Source organism: Mizuhopecten yessoensis, unplaced genomic scaffold, assembly GCF_002113885.1.
Source record: "Mizuhopecten yessoensis strain PY_sf001 unplaced genomic scaffold, ASM211388v2 scaffold10651, whole genome shotgun sequence".
NCBI lineage: Eukaryota > Metazoa > Mollusca > Bivalvia > Pectinida > Pectinidae > Mizuhopecten > Mizuhopecten yessoensis.
In genome coordinates this window covers 1,173,025-1,192,403 of record NW_018408653.1, presented here as the reverse complement: position 1 = coordinate 1,192,403, position 19,379 = coordinate 1,173,025, and the positions used below count along the sequence as shown (strand labels likewise).

At 37.7% G+C, this 19,379-nt stretch overlaps 1 protein-coding gene across 8 annotated transcripts in view; it reads right to left on the bottom strand.

The window, feature by feature from the left end:
- The window catches only part of LOC110461677 (plexin-A1-like), a 217,529-nt gene that overhangs the window by 107,664 nt on the left and 90,486 nt on the right, over positions 1–19,379 (bottom strand). For 3 of the 8 annotated variants that reach the window (XM_021515256.1, XM_021515258.1, XM_021515257.1), the window contains one exon: positions 18,002–18,354. The gene's annotated coding sequence lies outside the window, so the exon portion shown is untranslated. Of the gene's footprint in view, positions 1–8,026; positions 8,163–18,001; positions 18,355–19,379 lie in introns of those variants that run through there. The other 5 variants (XM_021515268.1, XM_021515270.1, XM_021515269.1 and 2 more) reach the window with 2 other exon arrangements.

Sequence of the window (19,379 nt, the reverse complement as noted above, 5' to 3'; positions counted from 1 at the left end):
ATACACTTCATTAACATATTATGACCTCAAGGTCACATTGACAAACCTTGAGGTCATGATGACTCAATGTGATGTGAGGGTTACAGTAATTGACCTTAAGGTCATAGTGACAAATGTCAAGGTCATACTGGCTGATTGTGATCCCAGGGCTATAGTTACTCATTTCAAGGCCAAGGAGACAAATGTCAAGGTCATTGTAATTCACTTTGTTATCAGGATTATAGTGACTGTCATTAAGGTCATGATGACAAACCTTAAGGTCATAATGATTCAATTTGATCTCAAGGTCAAGGTAAATGCAGGTTTCAAGGTCATGGTGACATCTCCCTTACAGTGTATAGTTGTCCAATTCCATTATTATTCCCAATTAATTTTAAAAAAAATCAATATTTCGTCTAAAACTTTTCTTAATCTTGTTTTAAAGTCATACATGTTAAAAGCATGCATGGTACCTCTGATGTCTTTATACTCAACTGAACAAAACGTCCCCTTTTCCTTCCACTCACTGTAACATTCAAGTGAAGCTGGTGCTATCTTACAGACAAAACTGTCTGAGGCAAACGTCCATGAAACCACCATAAAGTATGGACTGTAGACAGTTTTGAGGAAGCGATGACATGGGAACTGTATCAGTGACCTGCGGAGTTATCTTTCCTTAGATAATGTCACAGCTGTATAGGCATGCAGTCGCTGACCCAGAAAACAGCGGTGATAGGCACGCCTCATTAGCCTTCAGTTGTCTTCCTGTGTAGTACCCCTTGTATACACTAAACACTATTATATCCAAACACAAGTCGCCCCTTCCTACACTTAAGTCACACAATAACAACATTGTTTAAGAAATTGTTGTCGTAAACCTGATTCTATTGTCGACTGATGAAGTGTATTATAGGTTTGTTAACTTTGTCTATGAAACCATTTCACATAACAATTTTAGTTTTACGATTCATTTCCCATCAATTTGATTGGCTGAAAATATTTAACAGCTGCATAAACCAAAACGATAGCCCATGAATCCTTTCTCGCTTATCTGATATCTAAAATTATATTTCTTAACCCACAATTGGTAAACCATTGTACAATGGACTTTTCTCCCATGGGGTGAACATTAAATTTGTTTAAATTTAACTCAAAGACAAGGGAAATGTATTTTGGTAGCAGAACAGGATAATTAAACATGGTTATAGGACCAAAAAAGAAACAGTCATACCAAGTTTGGTTGAATTCTGAAAGGTCACTTTTAGAGAAGAAGTTGAATATGTCTCGGCCAATCAGAGGCTGTGATCATAACCTTCTTGGAATTCAAAGCAATTATTAAGTACTATAATGATAACTTTAAATTTTTTAAGAAAAAGATGATGGACATGCGCAGTCTGAGTGAGACAGCCATTGGTTGCCAATCAGTGATAAAACTTAAATTCAATGAAATGTACATGTTGTTCATCTCAGTCAAGTCTATACATTTGTATTATATACATATATTTACATTAGAATCATCATAATTCTCAGATCTACATTGTATCAGGATTTATTTCTATCAAAACATGCAGGAATATTGATTCTGTTCTTAATGGTTATCATAATTTTGCGCTTTCAAAATCCACTTTATACAGAAATCAGTACATTCGCAGTCATAGCATTTCTCTATGCTGTAGAAATTTCAAATAAATTTACTTTACAGAAGTGAATATGCAATGAATTCCCATAGGTTTGAACTCCTGAGTGTTTTCACTGCGCTGGATTTCTGATGTCTTGCCTTCAAACTTGTTATCCGTATGCAAAGCCATTGTCAATGTAAATTAGCAGGAAAGTCACAACATGCTTCCAGTACAACCAAAATTTTAATGAACGTTTGCGATATCACCAATATTTCCTGGCTTGGGCCGTATTGCTTTTTAGACTTATCACAAAATTCTGTTGGAAAGACGGCCTTCGGCAATTCATTGGAAACAATCTAATAGTGGTTACTTTTTGAAGACATGCATCCTTGGAGATGTATGTGATCTGCAAGAGCTCTTGAATTAAACATGAGGATGACACAAAGAGCAGGGACATTATACGTACATGCCTCAGCCACTAGAGGTCAGGCCAGTGCCATCGGGGAAATCCCAATAGCCCAGTAGTGCTAATCAATCCCCTCATATAGCACAATTACGAGTTTTGTTTCCGAAAGAACAGAAAGTCGTGGAAAAAAATATTTTCTGATGCCCCTGTTCCAACCAAACATTGACCCATTCTTTTATCTTTTGTACTTCATCAATAATTGAACTTTAGCGTTTTTTCCACATGTGATTGGAATTCCAATGATAACATAGAAATTTGGTGCAACACACTGTTGGGCAGGCTATTGGCTACCGTAATGTGGCGCCCAAAATGTCCTAATTCAATTTCACAAATAGCAGACGGACCATTCATCAGCACTTTTATGACTGTTAAGACAATGTATTGCTTTGGTCATGATTAGGACGGTTTCGTTAGCCTAAGGGGTAGCTTTTTACTGATGACGGTTGCGGTGGGGAAAGTCTGGGAGGGGAGGTGGGCATACAAATGATTGAGAAGGGGGAGAAGAGGGGTAGCAAATTAGACCTGCCATCAGTCGTCTATAAATACATGGACAGACAGCCATTTCCCCATCTAATGAATGTTATGTTACACAATCAAAGAGCACCAAAGTGGTCGTAATTCAGAATCAATCTATTCCCGATGGAACCAGCCGTTCTACAGGTCAAAAATTCCATTCCGTTAGAAGTTGCGATTCAATTTTAACATACAGCATGCGATGTTTCCCTCTGGAAAATTCCCCAATTGGACAGAGATAAATGATTGTCTCGTAGCCCAATTCAAACCTAACAAGCTATGACAATGCCGTCAGACCACGATATATATATATATATTTAAAAGTATACATAAGTATAGCAGTGTTACAAGAGATGATTCACGTATTAGCTCACTGTAGCGTTGTAAATATTGTTTGTTATGGTCAATTGAAAAAAAAAGTTTTGATCTTGAGATTATTATGACTGAACATTGGGACCAAAGTTTATACAAAACCATAATTATCTCACAATAAAACCCAATTGTCTGTACAGAAACGATATATCAACTTATCTATGGACAAGGCAATGAATTGTTAGGCACTCCACTGTCTTCCACTAATGATTTCTTTATTTTCCAAACTGTAGACTTATTTCAGTAACCTTATGCTGTGAATAAAATATTACAATGTCAAAATATAGGTAACATTGACCTACTTTTGATATGCAACTTTTAATCATCCAAAGATACACTTGAATACAAACTGTAGTAACTGCATTGTAAGGACAGACAAAATATGGAATAGAGATGTAGAGAGGCTAAATGAATGCTCCAGATATCTGACATGGTCATCAAGGTCATGTCACCGCTAATTACTATGATGTAACACCTGGTCAAAAATGCTATACCTTGTCCCAAAATGTCATACCTGGTCCCAAAATGTCACACCTGGTCACAAGGGTGTCACACCTGTCACTAGGGTGTCATACCTGGTCACAAGGGTGTCACACCTGGTCACCAGGATGTCACACCTGTCACTAGGGTGTCACACCTGGTCACAAATGTCATACTTGTCACAAGGGTGTCACCCCTGTCACAAGGGTGTCATGCCTGGTCACAAAATGTCACACCTGGTCACAAAATGTCGCACCTGTCTCAAGGGTGTCATACCTGGTCACAAAATGTCACCCCTGGTCACAAGGGTGTCACACCTGTCACTAGGGTGTCACACCTGGTCACAAATGTCATACTTGTCACAAGGGTGTCACCCCTGTCACAAGGGTGTCATACCTGGTCACAAGGATGTCACACCTGTCACTAGGGTGTCACACCTGGTCACAAAATGTCATACTTGTCACAAGGGTGTCACACCTGTCACAAGGGTGTCATACCTGGTCACAAAATGTCACACCTGGTCACAAAATGTCGCACCTGAAAAAGTATGATTACTATTTATTTAATGAAGTAAGTGTCATATATCCATATCCAATAAAAGAGTTGGTAAAATTCTGAGAAATTTTCTTTTCTTTCAGTAAAGGAAATCAGTGCAATTTCTACAGTTAATTAATTCCTCACAAAGAATTCATTTCGTAAACATAAGAAATTGTAGATAAAATGTTCACAAAAAGAATCCATATATTTGTCAACATTTTAAGTTCAAATAACCATATCTTGTTTACGATGAATCTGTATGTAACATCAATGAGACGTTGTACCATTCCTCATAACAGATTATATGTGTCCACCATTTAATTTTCACCTTAACCCATATTGAGCGTGTCAACAGTTGACCCGTTATAAATAACATTTTATTACTTTGTTTCCGATAGTCGATACAAATAAATCGTGTTTGCAGTAAAGAATGATTGACATGGAATCAAGTTTGCTCCCGATAAACCCCTATAAGGCTGTCATTCAGTAGATTTAAAACACGTTTCCATCAGATTCAAATCCGCAATGTGATTCCTGCATCATATTGAAATCGGGAGATTGCTGTCGCGTTCTGGTGACATGTTAACGTGGGCATGGAAAGCTCGGATAAAAGTGGGCTGGAAGGAAATGCTGACGTAATCTTAATTATGTTGATTTTTGCAGCTGGGCTAGAAAAGACTTATTGAGAATGCGATTTCCGTTCTATTGTTTCATATGTCATCTTTGAGCCGATCCACTATTTTTCATTTCCTATTTCGTCTCCGATCATTGTGTAACATGTTGGAGCTGATCAATGGCGCTTATCCTGTTATACCCCACATTTATCATCAATGCTCTCAGATGCACTCTTCTGCACACGTAGAAAGCACACTGATAACCCGGTTTGTTAGTGCTATGTCGCGTGCATATTTGTGCTGAATAGTTAAAACTCCAATCACATTAGAGCTCAGACAAAAACGCCCCAGTTTATTCTATAGTTATTAATATCAACAAAGGCATATTCCATTGTGATATCGAACTATTAAATATGATGTAAAATTGAAATTCTGTTTTCCAAACGTAACAACACACGACAAGTTGCCTGACTCAATAGCATTGAACAGCTCCACAATATTTACACTTAATCTCCCTCGATATACCTTTTTGCTCGGTAATTAGTTTTACGTCGACTAAAGAGTGCCTAGGGATTTGTAGCAAAAGGTACGCGACAACCATCAGTCCTGCTCTGTTTTATGTGTTTTATCAGCTAACCTCTCATTTCATTTATTGAACAAACACCAATGTCTGTCTGCGATTTATGGCTGCTGGTGATAAATTTAATATAGCCATTAATACCCCACTTAAAACTAGAGTATGCGTTACGTTTCTATTGCAATTTCCTGCACTAAAACATAATCAATGACGGCTTTCCTAACCCGCTTATCTCCCTTATATTGGCAATGTTTATCTGGCAGGAAAAAATATTGGTCTGGGGTTTTCAGGATAGAAAGCATCGTAATAGTAGTCCTAGTGTATTTGTCTTATAAAAACTGGTGTTATTCTTGTTCTGTACATTTAGTTTATAAATAACTTCAACTAAAGAATTAGACGTTTAGAATTGACCGCAATTGACCAGAATTGATTTATGTTGGTGATAAATTGTCATTAAATTGGATAATGAGGAGAAGGGGGAGGAGAAGGATCAGCTAAAGGGGGGTGGGGGGTGGGGGGGAGAGTTGGTAAAAGAATATCTGTACACTTGTATTACTGGTATAACCGATGCTGACACTCGAGAAAGATTTTATTCATTAGAATTTTAAATTATTAATGTTTTCGTATAATATCCAAGTAATGGGAGATGAGTGGAGTGATAGTGCGATCGGTTTCACCGCGGGATGATCCCGTCCAACTGTCATCTCTTCTGTAACGCTGCCCGGTTGGTATAACCCCCGGATACTAGAGGCTTTCTAGACCAGCTCATTTCCATGCACATATTCATAATGGTGTAGCATATTGTGAATCAATGGAAGAGGTTTTCCCTAAGGAAGAATTCTACAAGAGGATGAAAGGCACCATAAAATATGAAATATGATATAATAATCACAGGGTGCCCGGGGACCATTTCCATAATTTAGCAGGAGTTACTGCTGCTTCGGAGGCTGGGGGATCTATCTATACACCCATTGTTGTAGTACTATTCCTCACTATTCCAATCTCAGAATTCATTCCGAAAAAGAAATGTTTTACGTTTAGTTTCAGTGTGGAGAGTAATCTGAGAGAAATAGGAGAGACAGACCAGGATTTGATTAAAAGGGGCCAAATAAGGGATCAAAGGGGTGTGGAAGATGGAGGTTCAGCAACAGATTTGTCTCCAGTTCACATGGTGACAATAGATACCTATATACATATATTCCCCCCTCCTCCCCAGTATCATTATTAAGCTTTACAGATGTGTCCAGCTTTTGTAAGCATGCATGTCTTTGTCAGTATTTGTAGCTTGGTGAACATCTTTCCAGTGTCAAAATAAACAATAAATTTAACATTTCATTATGATTAATAACATTTCCTCCAGGTTAAAACACAACACTTCCCAAAGGTCAAAACACACTGCATCTCCCCAAGGTCGAAACACACACCTCCCCATGGTCAAACACACCACACCTCCCCAAGGTCAAAACACACCACACCTTCCCAAGGTCAAACACACTACACCTCCCCAAGGTCAAAACACACCACACCTTCCCAAGGTCAAAACACACCACACCTCCCCAAGGGCAACACACACTGCTTCTTCCAAAGGTCAAAACACACTGCACCTCCCAAAGGGCAACACACACCACACCTCCCAAAGGTCAAACACACCACACCTCCAAAAGGACAACACACACTGCACCTCCCAAAGGTCAAACACACTGCACCTCCCAAAGGTCAAAACACACCATACCTCCCCTGAAGGTCCAAACACACCACACCTCCCAAAGGTCAAAACACACCACACCTCCCCAAGGGCAACACGCACTGCTTCTCCCAAAGGTCAAACCACACCACCCCTCCCCAAGGACAACAAACACTGCACCCCCCCAAGGACAACAAACACCCCACCCCTCCCCAAGGACAACAAACACCCCACCCCCCCCCAAGGGCAACACACATAGCCTCTCCCAAAGGTCAAACGCACTGCACCTCCCAAAGTTCGAACACACTGCACCTCCCAAATGTCAAAACACACCACCCCTCCCCATGGTCAAACACACCACACCTCCAAAAGGACAACACACACTGCTTCTCCCAAAGGTCAAAACACACCACACCTCCCAAAGGTCAAAACACACTGCACCTCCCAAAGGTCAAAACACACTGCACCTCTCAAAGGTCAAAACACACTGCACCTCTCAAGGGTCAAAGCACACTACACCACACCTACGCAAAGTCAAAACACACTTCACCTCTCAAAGGTCAAAGCACACTATACCACACCTCTCAAAGGTCAAAACACACTTCACCTCTCAAAGGTCAAAGCACACTACACCTCCCAAAGGTAAAAACACACTACACCACACCTACACAAAGTCAAAACACACCACACCTACACAAGGTCAAAATACATTGTATCTCACAAAATCAAAATATATCTCCAAAAGGTAAAAATGTGCCACATCTCACAAAGGCCAATATACCATATTTCCCCAAGATGAAAATACACACCTTCCCAAGGTCAAATTAGACCACATTTCCCCAAGATCAAAATATATCATACCTTCCTTAGGTAAGAAAAAAGCATGACATCTCGATAGGGTATGGATGAAAAACAGGTCAAAATGCTACAGAGTTTTCATATAAGTATGCACCATATCTCCCCAAAGTGCTACAGTATTTTTAAACACGAACATAAAACAGATACCTTATCTCCAGTGGGACGGGCTCTTTTATATATACATACCATCTTTCCAAAGTACATACATACCATCTTTCCAAAGTGCAACGGGGGTTTTCTTAATATAAAAATACACCAGTCTCCTGAAAATGCTACAATTCCTTTTATATCATTCATTTTGAACTGATGAAAACGTTTTATACTTACATGAACAGGTCCTCCTATAGACAATCCCTCAACAAGTGCCTTGTGTAATAGACGATGTGCAGCAGTGTGATCCCTGCTGTATTTACAGACTCTTAGCCTACACCGACTCAGCCTTCCTGTTCAAAGTGACTCACCACCAAAGTTTGTTTATAAGCTTCAATAACCCCCTGTATATACATACATACCCGTGCATTGCACTGCATTAGCATAATAGACTCATTGTTACCTAATCAAGGCCGCAATACTGTCTCACAGATGTCGAAAATCAACGAATTAAATTAACAGTTTTTAACTACAGACAGCTGTGCACAGCAATTAATCACACCGAAATGACAGTAAGAGATCATCAACTTGGCTATATATATATCACTTCAAATAAAAATGTGTTCAAGTAATTCAGACAATCTGTATTGACTTTTATTTTACTCGGGTCCCTTCAGGTTTGTTTACACTCAGAAACATGCCGTCTGCTACCTTTATCTCTGATATTCAGTCATGTTAAATTTCATCATTTCATATTTACTTTAGTCGTTAATACATCAATTTCACCGACAGTATTTGTGAATCACTTACAATTTGTGAGAGAGAAAAAAAAAATTGTGTTAATTAATTAATTCCTAAGTAAATTTAATTCTGATTTTTTTTTAGATGGATATCATAGTTTACATTCCACACAACAAATAAAGCACTTTGTTAAATGTGTAGAAAATTATTATCATAATCTTTTTGTTAAATAAAGAGTCTTTAGTCAATAAATAATTCAAATATCTTGCAAATACGCTGATTGAATTAAAGTCATGGAAATACCCAGAAAACTAAGGCTATTAACAAATCTATAATGATCCTAAATATTACTACAAATGTATTTCATGTCAGGGATAATTTTTATTTTCATGATCCTCAAACATCCTCAAAAACACATAGAAAAAAGTTCTGCAATATTGTAGACAGAAATCAATATTGCAATCATTACTTGTACACAGATAAGCCTGCCATCCCAGTGAGATATTTAACATTGTCCAGTAGGATGGCACACGTCGGCCAGCCAGCAATACAGACAAATCTTTCAAGATAGCAGGCAGATAAGTTTTCTCCAGCACACACCCTAACTGTATCTTATGTGCTCTGTTTCAGTATTGTCCTCGTGAAATAAGAACCAACTCTCCTCAGACAGCTACCTATTGTACGGATAACCTTTCCCTGCTTATTATCGGTTTTATTCTTCTTTACATGTTTGCCTGACGCAGGTCATAATTCTCTGATATGCAATATTGTACATGTAGAATGCATGTTTCTGGCCGTGCCTGCTACTTGATGCTGTGTAACCCTGGCGGTACCATTTCTTCAGAACTTTTATCTAATGTGTTCTGTCCATACCGAAAAGGATGAGCCTGGTGGGGAGAGGCCAATTTTATTGTTTATCAATATTGTCAATTGTGTTTGTAAGGATCATTAAACAAAAAGTCAGATGCCATGATTTGTTGGTTATGAGAACTACGCTGTAGCCACTTTTAAACAATTTAGAGATATCACAAAATCATTTTTAGTAATAGCAGCTATAGTCTACACAATAAATCACCAAACAGCTAGGGTTTCAGCTGTAGCCTAGAACACTTCCATAGAGTGTGGGTGTAGTATCATGATTTGGTACACTGTCAAACAGCTTATACCTACAATCTGATATAGTACTCGGAATAAACAATTCATTCATAAAAAGAAGCACAAAAAATGTCAGACCTGTGATGTTGCGTACGGTTCATTCATATAGTACACAGTAACTTTCTCTCTCTTCCGTCTCCTTCGTAAAGAGTAACACCTATCAGAGATCTAGAGCTATACCAACTGTCAAATGTGTGCTCTAATTAGTACTGACTGATTCCTGTCTTCTTACACAACCTGCATATGTAGAGCTGCTAATTAGTGTTCCCCCACAACCTGTAAACCTTTACACATACTAGTGTTACTCCACAATCTGTAACCCTTTACCTATTAATTAATTTTTCCAACAACCTGTAACCTTACACATAGTGTTACTTGACAGCCTGTAAATTCTACACCTACCAATTAGGGTTTCCCAAAAACCAGTCACGTTTACACCTATAAATTTGTGCTTCCCCACAACCTGTAACCTCTAAACCACCTAATTAGTGTTTCCCCACAACCTGTGACAATTCTACAAATAATGGTGATATTCCACAACCAATACTAATTATGTTTCATCACAATGTGTAAGCCCCTACACCAACTGATTCATGTTTCACCACAACCTGTAACCTCATACCAACTAATTAGTGTTTGCTCACAACCTGTAACCTGTATAACTAATTAGTGTCTTCCCATAACACGTAACCCAAAAAACTACTAAAATGTCTTTTCCCACAACCTGTTACACCTACATCTACTAATTAGTAAATCCCCAAAACAGGTAACCCCAACATCTACTATACTGTGTTTTCCCACATCCTGTAACCCGTATACCTACTCATTAGGGTTTTCCCACAACCTGTAACCTCCTTGTCTACTAATTAGTATTTCCTCACAGCCTGTAACCCCAAACACGTTTTATTTGGTGTTTCACCACAACCTGTAACTACTACACTTGTCCACACAATAATCTGCAATAGATATTATATCTAAGATGTCAGGTCGCTGTCTACCGGGGCTGGCTAGAATAGCGGCTGGTTGGACCAGCACTGATTGCCAATATCATATACAGTATGTACTCCAGTCTCGATAGGACTGCATGCAATGTGTGTGGGATTGTCTATGCCGGGACCCAATATATAATCAACCTCTCTCTAGATTATCAATATCGCCTAATAACCTATCCATTCTCATTTCTCTCACAAGCTATCCCTGCGGATTCGCCGCTGACAGTTACAGGTTTTCGCTATGTGTTTTGACGGCCCCGTTTTTAAATCAGATTTTTCAATATTCTGTATGTTATAATGGTGATAATCTTGGGGTTCTCCCTTAAGATTTTTCCCCGGCTAGCCATTGCTATCTTCTACTCCATAACTTTGAAAAATGATTGCTGCAGTATACTAATAACCTATCAGAATTAATTCTCCTGAAACTCTCCCTACAGACCAGGAGATAGGAGGCGAATATTTGGCTGCAGACATGCTCAGCTATCTGCTTCCTGATTTTAAAAGTTTTAAGATTTTTGCAGGCACAGGTGCATGTTTAAAGATAAGTAGGTGATAGTAGCGATAAATGTGTTTACACAACAGCACATGTTTCCACATCAACAGGCACAATCAGTTTTGACAGACCCGTTTCCACTTTAGTCCACTTGCCCTTAGCTTATTTATCCACAAACAAGACCTATCCCAACTTCTTGTGGTCATTCATTCATATGCAGAAGCCTACCAGAACTTGTTTTTACATCTACAGAATCTATTCTCTCCTGTGTTAATACATTAAAATTCAAAATACAAACCCTCCTCATACTTCGTTCATATAATCATACACAAACATTCCACAACTTGTATGTGATGCCTACCCCGGCCCCTCCCCGAAATTGTCTGGATTCAAACAAACAATTGTGAAACTATTTCAGATTTCATACAAAAACCAAGCAAGGGCATATGTTTATTCTCCTACCAATATTAATATAAATGTGTTTATTAGAGTTAACTTTTTAAGGTCAGTATTTCAATTTCAATTCTGGTCATTTTGCTGCACCTGGATTCTACGTCAAACATACAGTTTAAGTTTTTGTGTTGTTTTTATTAGATTCCTGCACCAAGTGTGTTTCCTTGGTCATATCTTATCTTCCTTGTTTACCACCATTGAAGATGCTGGCCTGTAAGTGGTTAAAATCTTTTGCAATTTTAATGGTAGACTATGAACAGTTAAGGACAATTAATACATCTTTAAAAAGACATAAAAACAGAACAATATTATGACAGAACATTAGATAAAAATTATCAAAACAATTATATTTTTATAATGACATACAGTGAATTCACTTTATGATGAATCCAATGGGAGCTAAGAAAACATTTTACTGTACACAAAATTCATTATATATAGTTCCATGTTCAAAAGACAATTGCCTGTTAAGGGAGGCAAAAATATGACATTTATTGTCTTGGGCAAAAATCTTAATAATCATGTTCAATGCAAGATTGTTTTGCACAAACTGGTGTAACATCGTTAATTTGAACAGTTAAAGGCAAAGTAAATTGATGAAATAAATAATTCAAAAACAGATAGTGTTATTATTGTAACATCAAAAGAGTTGATTTTATTAAATATCCTCCTTCTAGTTTACATTCTATTTTATTTTTATTATTTTAACTTTATATTCAACTTGTGTTTTACAGGTTGAAGTGTATAACCCAACTTCTGCAGAAATTGTATGTACAGGTATCACCTTTCTCCATACAAGGCTGTGCTGATAACGGAACAATGTCAGTTTCAGTAAGATTTACGGTTGTAGACATCGTATTCCTATGAAAGCTTATCATGTTAGCAGCTACTTAAGTGTTCCGGGGACACAAATCGACAGGTAAAGTGTGACCAGCACACAGACCCACAGGTAAAGTGTGATTGTTAACATATGTTGATGTAGCTATCTCTCCCGGTCTTTAAGCAGCTGTTACTATGTCATCTATCCAGATTAAGTCATGGATATTAGATCCTAAAATGTTAAACTCTGACAGGAAATCTGACCCAAGGGATCTAACTCCGCCTGTGTTCACCCGAGACTGACGAGATATCTGTGACACAGGTAGAATTTCCCCGTAAGTCACCAGATGTGTATCAGAGCGGTGCTAAGCATTTTGTCCTGACATCTGATATCTATTTGTAACTGTAGATGATGATGATGATATGGTTGGGTCTCTATATTAATGGATTAAGTCAGCCCTTTATCTGGTCTAACAATGGTCTGCGTCCTGGACCACATCCATCGGACACCATCACAGACGACAGTCTAGCTGGGCAATGACAGTCAAACGCCTCCATAAAAACAGGCCAATCAAGATGAACTAATTCTATACATAGATTCTGTCAAGATCATTTAAAGGTAACTCTAACAACAGTGAAAACTGTCCAATCTGAACACCATATCACATCACGACCAATATTTTTGTTTGGATTAGACTGGTTTTTGGTTTACAGATTTAAGTTACAACAAAATTGTAAAAAAACAAAACCTAGAGGAAGGTTTGGTTTACACAGGTATCCAGTTTTTACAGGGTTACATAGAAAGATTTACAGCAGGATTTAGCTGCATGTCTGGTTTATACAGGTGTCCAGATTATGTAGGGTTACTTGGGAATGTATTCAATAGCACTTAGTCTGGTATATAAAGGCATCCAGATTATACAGGTTTACACAGAAATGCATACTGTGGGACCAAGGTCTGGTTTATACAAGTTTACAGATTACACAGGGTTGTGTTTAGACAGATTTCCATATTTCAGTTGAAGTCAAGACAACACCAATCAGAACTTGAAAGAGAACTGTAGTTATGGTAAAATAATCTATTTACCATATGAATAATCTCATTACCCTACCTCAATATTTTACTAATGTAATTGGAATGTCTACTTTGAGCTTAGCATCTGTTTAGGCCATTCATATTTTTTTAAATACTCCAGCTCTTTAATCAAATTCCTATACCGGTATACACAGAAATGACATCCTAAGAAAATATTAAGGAAAATCTTGTATTTTATACAAGGTATCATTTAACATACCAACAAAATAATTACTACACTAGCACTGTTTTATTATAAGAGTAGCCAAATGCCTTGGATTGACTCGGAGTCAGTGAAACGTTTGGAACATACCGTAAATTGCATTTGAAGCCACATCAGAGCATAACATCACATGGCTTTGGGGGTATAGAATGAACATTTGCAAAACTATGTGATACAAAATTACTTCTGCTTGTTGCCTTTCCATGACAGTAAAATTATAATTTCAATCCTGGTCATAGCAGGTCTAATTATTATTTTTTAATTGATTAATTCTAATGACGATATAAAGAATATGCAGAAACACTTATCAACGTTAATCCCAGCCTTAAGTGTTTCCCATGGACAAGAACATCGTAGGCTTACAGGGCCACCCTAAACCAATTCTAGTCAATGGGAAATGCTTTCGGCTGGAATTTATCATTGTCCACTCAATGGTCAGTTCTGTCCTGGGGATCAATATTGGGCTAATTCCATCATCATTAAATATCCCATTATCTTTAATTTTGTGCCGCTCGGATCCCTCAGCTCCAGGGTGAGAGAAGTTGGTGTTTGAGCTATAGGCATCGACACAAATCAGATATAGCTATAATTAAATTCGTTAATCTGGAAATACATCTTCTGAAAAGTGACCATTCCAATATTGTTCATTCAGATTGGAAAGAAACAAAAGATTAAGGCTGATGTAGTGAAAATGAAACAAAAGATTAAGGCTGATGTAGTGAAAATGAAACAAAAGATTAAGGCTGATGTAGTGAAAATGAAACTAAACGCAATGACCAGGAAACAAAAACTACAACATTTTTAATGAGATACTAACACCTCCTCAATTATGTGTAAAATGAAAATGATTCTTATTCTATTATTAGAATACTTCCATTTCACACATTTTTAATACGGTGACTTACATTTCGGTACACACCGTATTTACCCTGCAACAAGCCCATGCCTGATAGTAAGCCCACCCATATCTATATATTACAGTCAAGTACCACAGCCAACAAATGATATTACATTGTACTGTTTCATACACCCGACCCCTACTTTGAGGCGGGGATTAGGAGTTGGACCCCGGGCTTATTACAGGATAAACACAGTGTTCAGGAGGAATGTAATTTGTTGTTCACTCAACATGTAGATATTACAATACATATAAACAACAGCTTGTGTGATGGATGAAACTGTGGTTGATGCTTCGTGCAACTTTACATGAAAAAATAACAAACATAAGAAATATAGGCAATTTACAATAGTTTTCAATTTCCCAGTTACAGATGTTCTCAGACTTGTGTGCAGACCTAAAAATAAAGACTTTATTTTGTAATCACTGATCGACCAAAAAAAAGGTGTTTTTCTTAAATAAATTAACTTGTCATTAATATTTCAGGTCACTAGCTTTATACAAACTTTTTATCAATTATTTTTTCCTCAATACCTATTTTGTTATTATCTTTCAGAGAAGTCTTAAACTGTGGGAAAGAAGTTTTCATCATTTTTTTTAGAAAGTTTCTCCTTAAAGGTATAAAACATTGGCGACGTACCAGAATTAATTATGCATTCATGAAATCCATCAAATCAAAATCTGTGGCAAAAATCAGCAACTTTGCGGAGTAATTTGTATCATCCTCCATTAAACAAGTCAGTAAATATTTACATCCGGAGATTATAACCTTGAAGTATCACACCATGTCAGTAAACTTTACACTGACTGTCAGACCTACTGCAGCATGTGTGATAAGTATCCCTATGTGGTCCTAATAAAGGAGTCAGTTTGACCATGTCAGACCCAGAATGACCATTCCCCACAGTGGTCACTCCACAGTATAAATACAAGATAAGTACTATAACTCCCTATGTGGTTATCTGTAGCTGTGCAGATTCACAACACTTATCCAGAATGGTCAATCCAAACTGGACTTCAACCCTCTTCAAATATCCTGTTCTGCTTAAAAAAAATCTCAGGGGGGAGGGGGTGAAACATTATATGCCATGAAGTCATTCTTGTGGTCAGATAGTATCAAGGTCAGAGGTCAAGTCTCTTTATATATTTCAATATGACTTAAAATACAAAAATATCTAAAATGGAAAACTTCATGTAACTAGAACTGCAAAGAAAACCCAGTGAGAGTCTGCCAGCCAAGACTATGAATCAATGCCATTCTGTAAGTAAATCCTAAGTAATTTTTACCTATTGTAGTTAACCAGCTTATACAGATTGATGAGTGCCTTTCTTGGCCAAATGACATGTGGATCGTGTTTCTGGGAGCAGACGGTCTTTCCTGTTTGTACCTATACACCAGCAATCAGCACCACACCGAGGTTGTGAAGCTGACATTTGGTGTAAATTAGACCTCTTGTTGGGGGCTATCTATCACAGAGCCAAGACTAAGGTGGACCACAGAATGATTCGTCCCTCCCCTACCATCCTACCTCAGGACACCTACGGTGTCTTACCAAACACATCTATCATCCCTAAACAACAATGAACTGTAATTATCTAAAAAATATGCAGGATTAATGACAAAGTAAGAAGGTGACAGTCTCTTAATACCTTGTCCGGTCTTACCACCAGTGGTAAGGAAGTGATAACATGTTCAGTGTAACATCCCCCCCCCCCCCCCCCCCCCCCCCCNAGTGTGATGTTTAGTCACAGATAACAGTTTACACAATGTGTCAACATGCCAGTCACCATCGTCATACAGCACCTCCCCAGTCCTCACACATATATAACTGAAGTCATTCATCAAATATCCCTACATTTCAGAGAAAAGTATATTTAATCCAAATGCACCGTTTTAGGAGCATTGAGGGGTATAAAACTACTCAGCAGCCTAATTGAAACAAACAGGAAATTTATCTTTTTTTTTATATCAATAACTCTTTTCTTTCAAGTGGTGGCTATATATGTAGGCACATGTGGTTAGCTTGCTATCAGGAAAACTTGACCCGGGGGAGTGTCATACTAGTGATCAGTGTAAGTTATGTCATTGTAATAGTACTTTAAAATGACCACTGAGTGGACACGTCTCATATGACCTCAACTGTTATGAAGACATATAAAACCACAAATAAACAAATTCATATCAGATACACCAAGAGATTTGTGCGCACCGGTTAAACAGTTGCCATCCTTATGTAAGTATGATGGGTTTTAACTGGCACTTTCTACTCCAGCAGCTGGGAATGCATTTCCATGCAGAGCACCAGGATGCCATTTCTGCTATCTTATGGAACCGAAACTTTTAAGAGTAGCCTCACTGGGCCCAGTACAAACACAAGGAGCCATTGAAATCCACATGTATCACCCCATATATATATACAGATTTCCTTTCACAAATGCCAATACATGAAAATGAAGGGAAACTTTTGCTGCCAAGAATGTTTTTATTTATCTGAAACACAGTTTTCCAACTCCACTTGAAAATGTGAATAAAATTTTATGGACAACCTGATTCGCATTAATGTAACTATATTCCAACTGATTATTGATGTGTATTATACAAAATTCCTCAAATTCTGACAGATTTATTAGAAATACAAGTGTGTTGCCAGATTTATCATTGATTTCTATGGAAACCTTCCTCAAAAATCATAATGAACGTATGTGTTCCGACTATGTTTATTTGGTGCCCTTTACAAAGATCAGAGGTTAAAATATATATAACCTAGTTGTTCTACACAAATCATTTTTACTATACAGGATATATATACCATCTAGCTGGTTCAATGAGCCGGCAACAACTTCATTATCTCGCTTTATTTGCTAAATGGTATGTAATGGGGATTTTTTTTTTCATTTCATTTTTTTTTTTTTTTAAATGTATTTAAAGAGATCACTGTGAATCCCAGAGCATGTATATTCTGTTTCCAATTTTAATCATCATAAAATTATTAAAGGTTCTAATTTTACCTTCATCTGTTAAGCTATAATCATGTTTCACACAAAAGGTTTTTGGACCTTAGTCAAGTCCTAATGTGTAACAGAATGGGTGAGAGGGTGGGCTGGGGGTAATGGAACGGACCAGGTTCGTATTTGACCCTGAAACTCAATACACAATGTGTTCAGATTTGCTTACAATGTGTTGTCTGGAAAAAGTGATTATTCCGCAAATCATGTTTGAAATGTAATGGAAACTTAATACTGTATCTATTATAAAAGTAGAATTATGAAAAATGGTAAGTTCTTAAGCCATTTTTCTCGGGAAAAGACATGCAACTGAATTAGGGCTAACATATTTCATGTCATATACGCTTCTTTACTTACCTTGGATGTGTGAACTTTGATGCTTAATACCAATGTTGACAAAACAGCTAGGAACATTCAACATTAAAATCCAAGTCAAATCACAGTATATAGTAATGCTTGCTTCCCATAATTCACACAAAGGTTTTATCACAAGTAGAATGTTTCAGTACAACACAGCTATACACTAGAACGCTTTCCTCCGCCCCAGAATCTCTGTCCTAGAACTGTCGACAGCGTTCCAGTTTTCCTCAGTACCTTGAGAGAATCAGAGGGTGTACTTGAATTGGTTCACCGATAGTGTCAAACCATCAACCTGCTGTCAGTGTCGCAGGAAGTCGCTACAGGCAAGGGGACATACTCTGAACCAATTCCTGTAACAGAACAAAGCAAACCCACTTTAACAAAATACAGCATCAGATACAGGATTTACAGGACTCCGACTATGAGTCACATCATTCATTGATATATATATATCCGTGTAAGTCTTTAAATTAAATCCAGCCTCACCCCTAACAGTCGCTGTGACCTTCTGACTGAAGTTTTCCTAACAACTTGAGCATGAGATTGCTGGTAACTCAGCTCTGCTAATTTGATTCAGAACCACATGTACTGACAGAAATAAGATGATAATCTACTTCCAATACTCAAACACTGATTCCCGTCCCCTTGTTCTCTTTCGCCTGCCGTCTTGATCAAATTGTAATCAATAAAAAGTTTGTAATTGGTCTTTGGGTTGTTCAGCCATATGAACAGAAGCCGTTTCAGTAGTATGGTACACGATACTGATTGACTGGGCATCAAGTGCCTTTGATTGGCTGAAAATTCCTATGTAAGGCTATATATCTTAGCCAAATCTCTTCCATCACCTCTGGAGCAAAGGAGGCACAAAAATTGAAAAAAGGCAGCCAGACGGTTTATAACACAATAAAAATCATCTTCGGTATCACACAGAGATAATCAGGGCTATCCCGCCAACAGTAAACATCATATTATCATACAGTACTTTTTTAGAAAACGTTTTTCCTTTTCCAACAATATAAAAAAGTTGATATACATCAACATTTCTGTGCAGCAGAGGTCTTGTAATCAAAACCCCAGTAGTTAAAAAATGGAGCACAGAGAGAGAGCTAAGCTGCCCTATTGAGTAAGATTCTAAATATGTGACCCAGCAAGGCTTCCACTCCAGCCCCTAGGGAGCTGATGATAATCAGTAGGATCCAGAGATAAGGCTGGGATAAAATGGCCCCCTGGTGAAAAAGTAAAAGGGAAAAAACTCCCACACACAGTTTCTGCCAACATGGCCCTCAAATACCCTGATATATGTCATGTTGATGATGCTGGTCTTTTTCAACCAGATTGTTTTTTTTTTTAATGTATTTTTTAAAGAGAATAAACC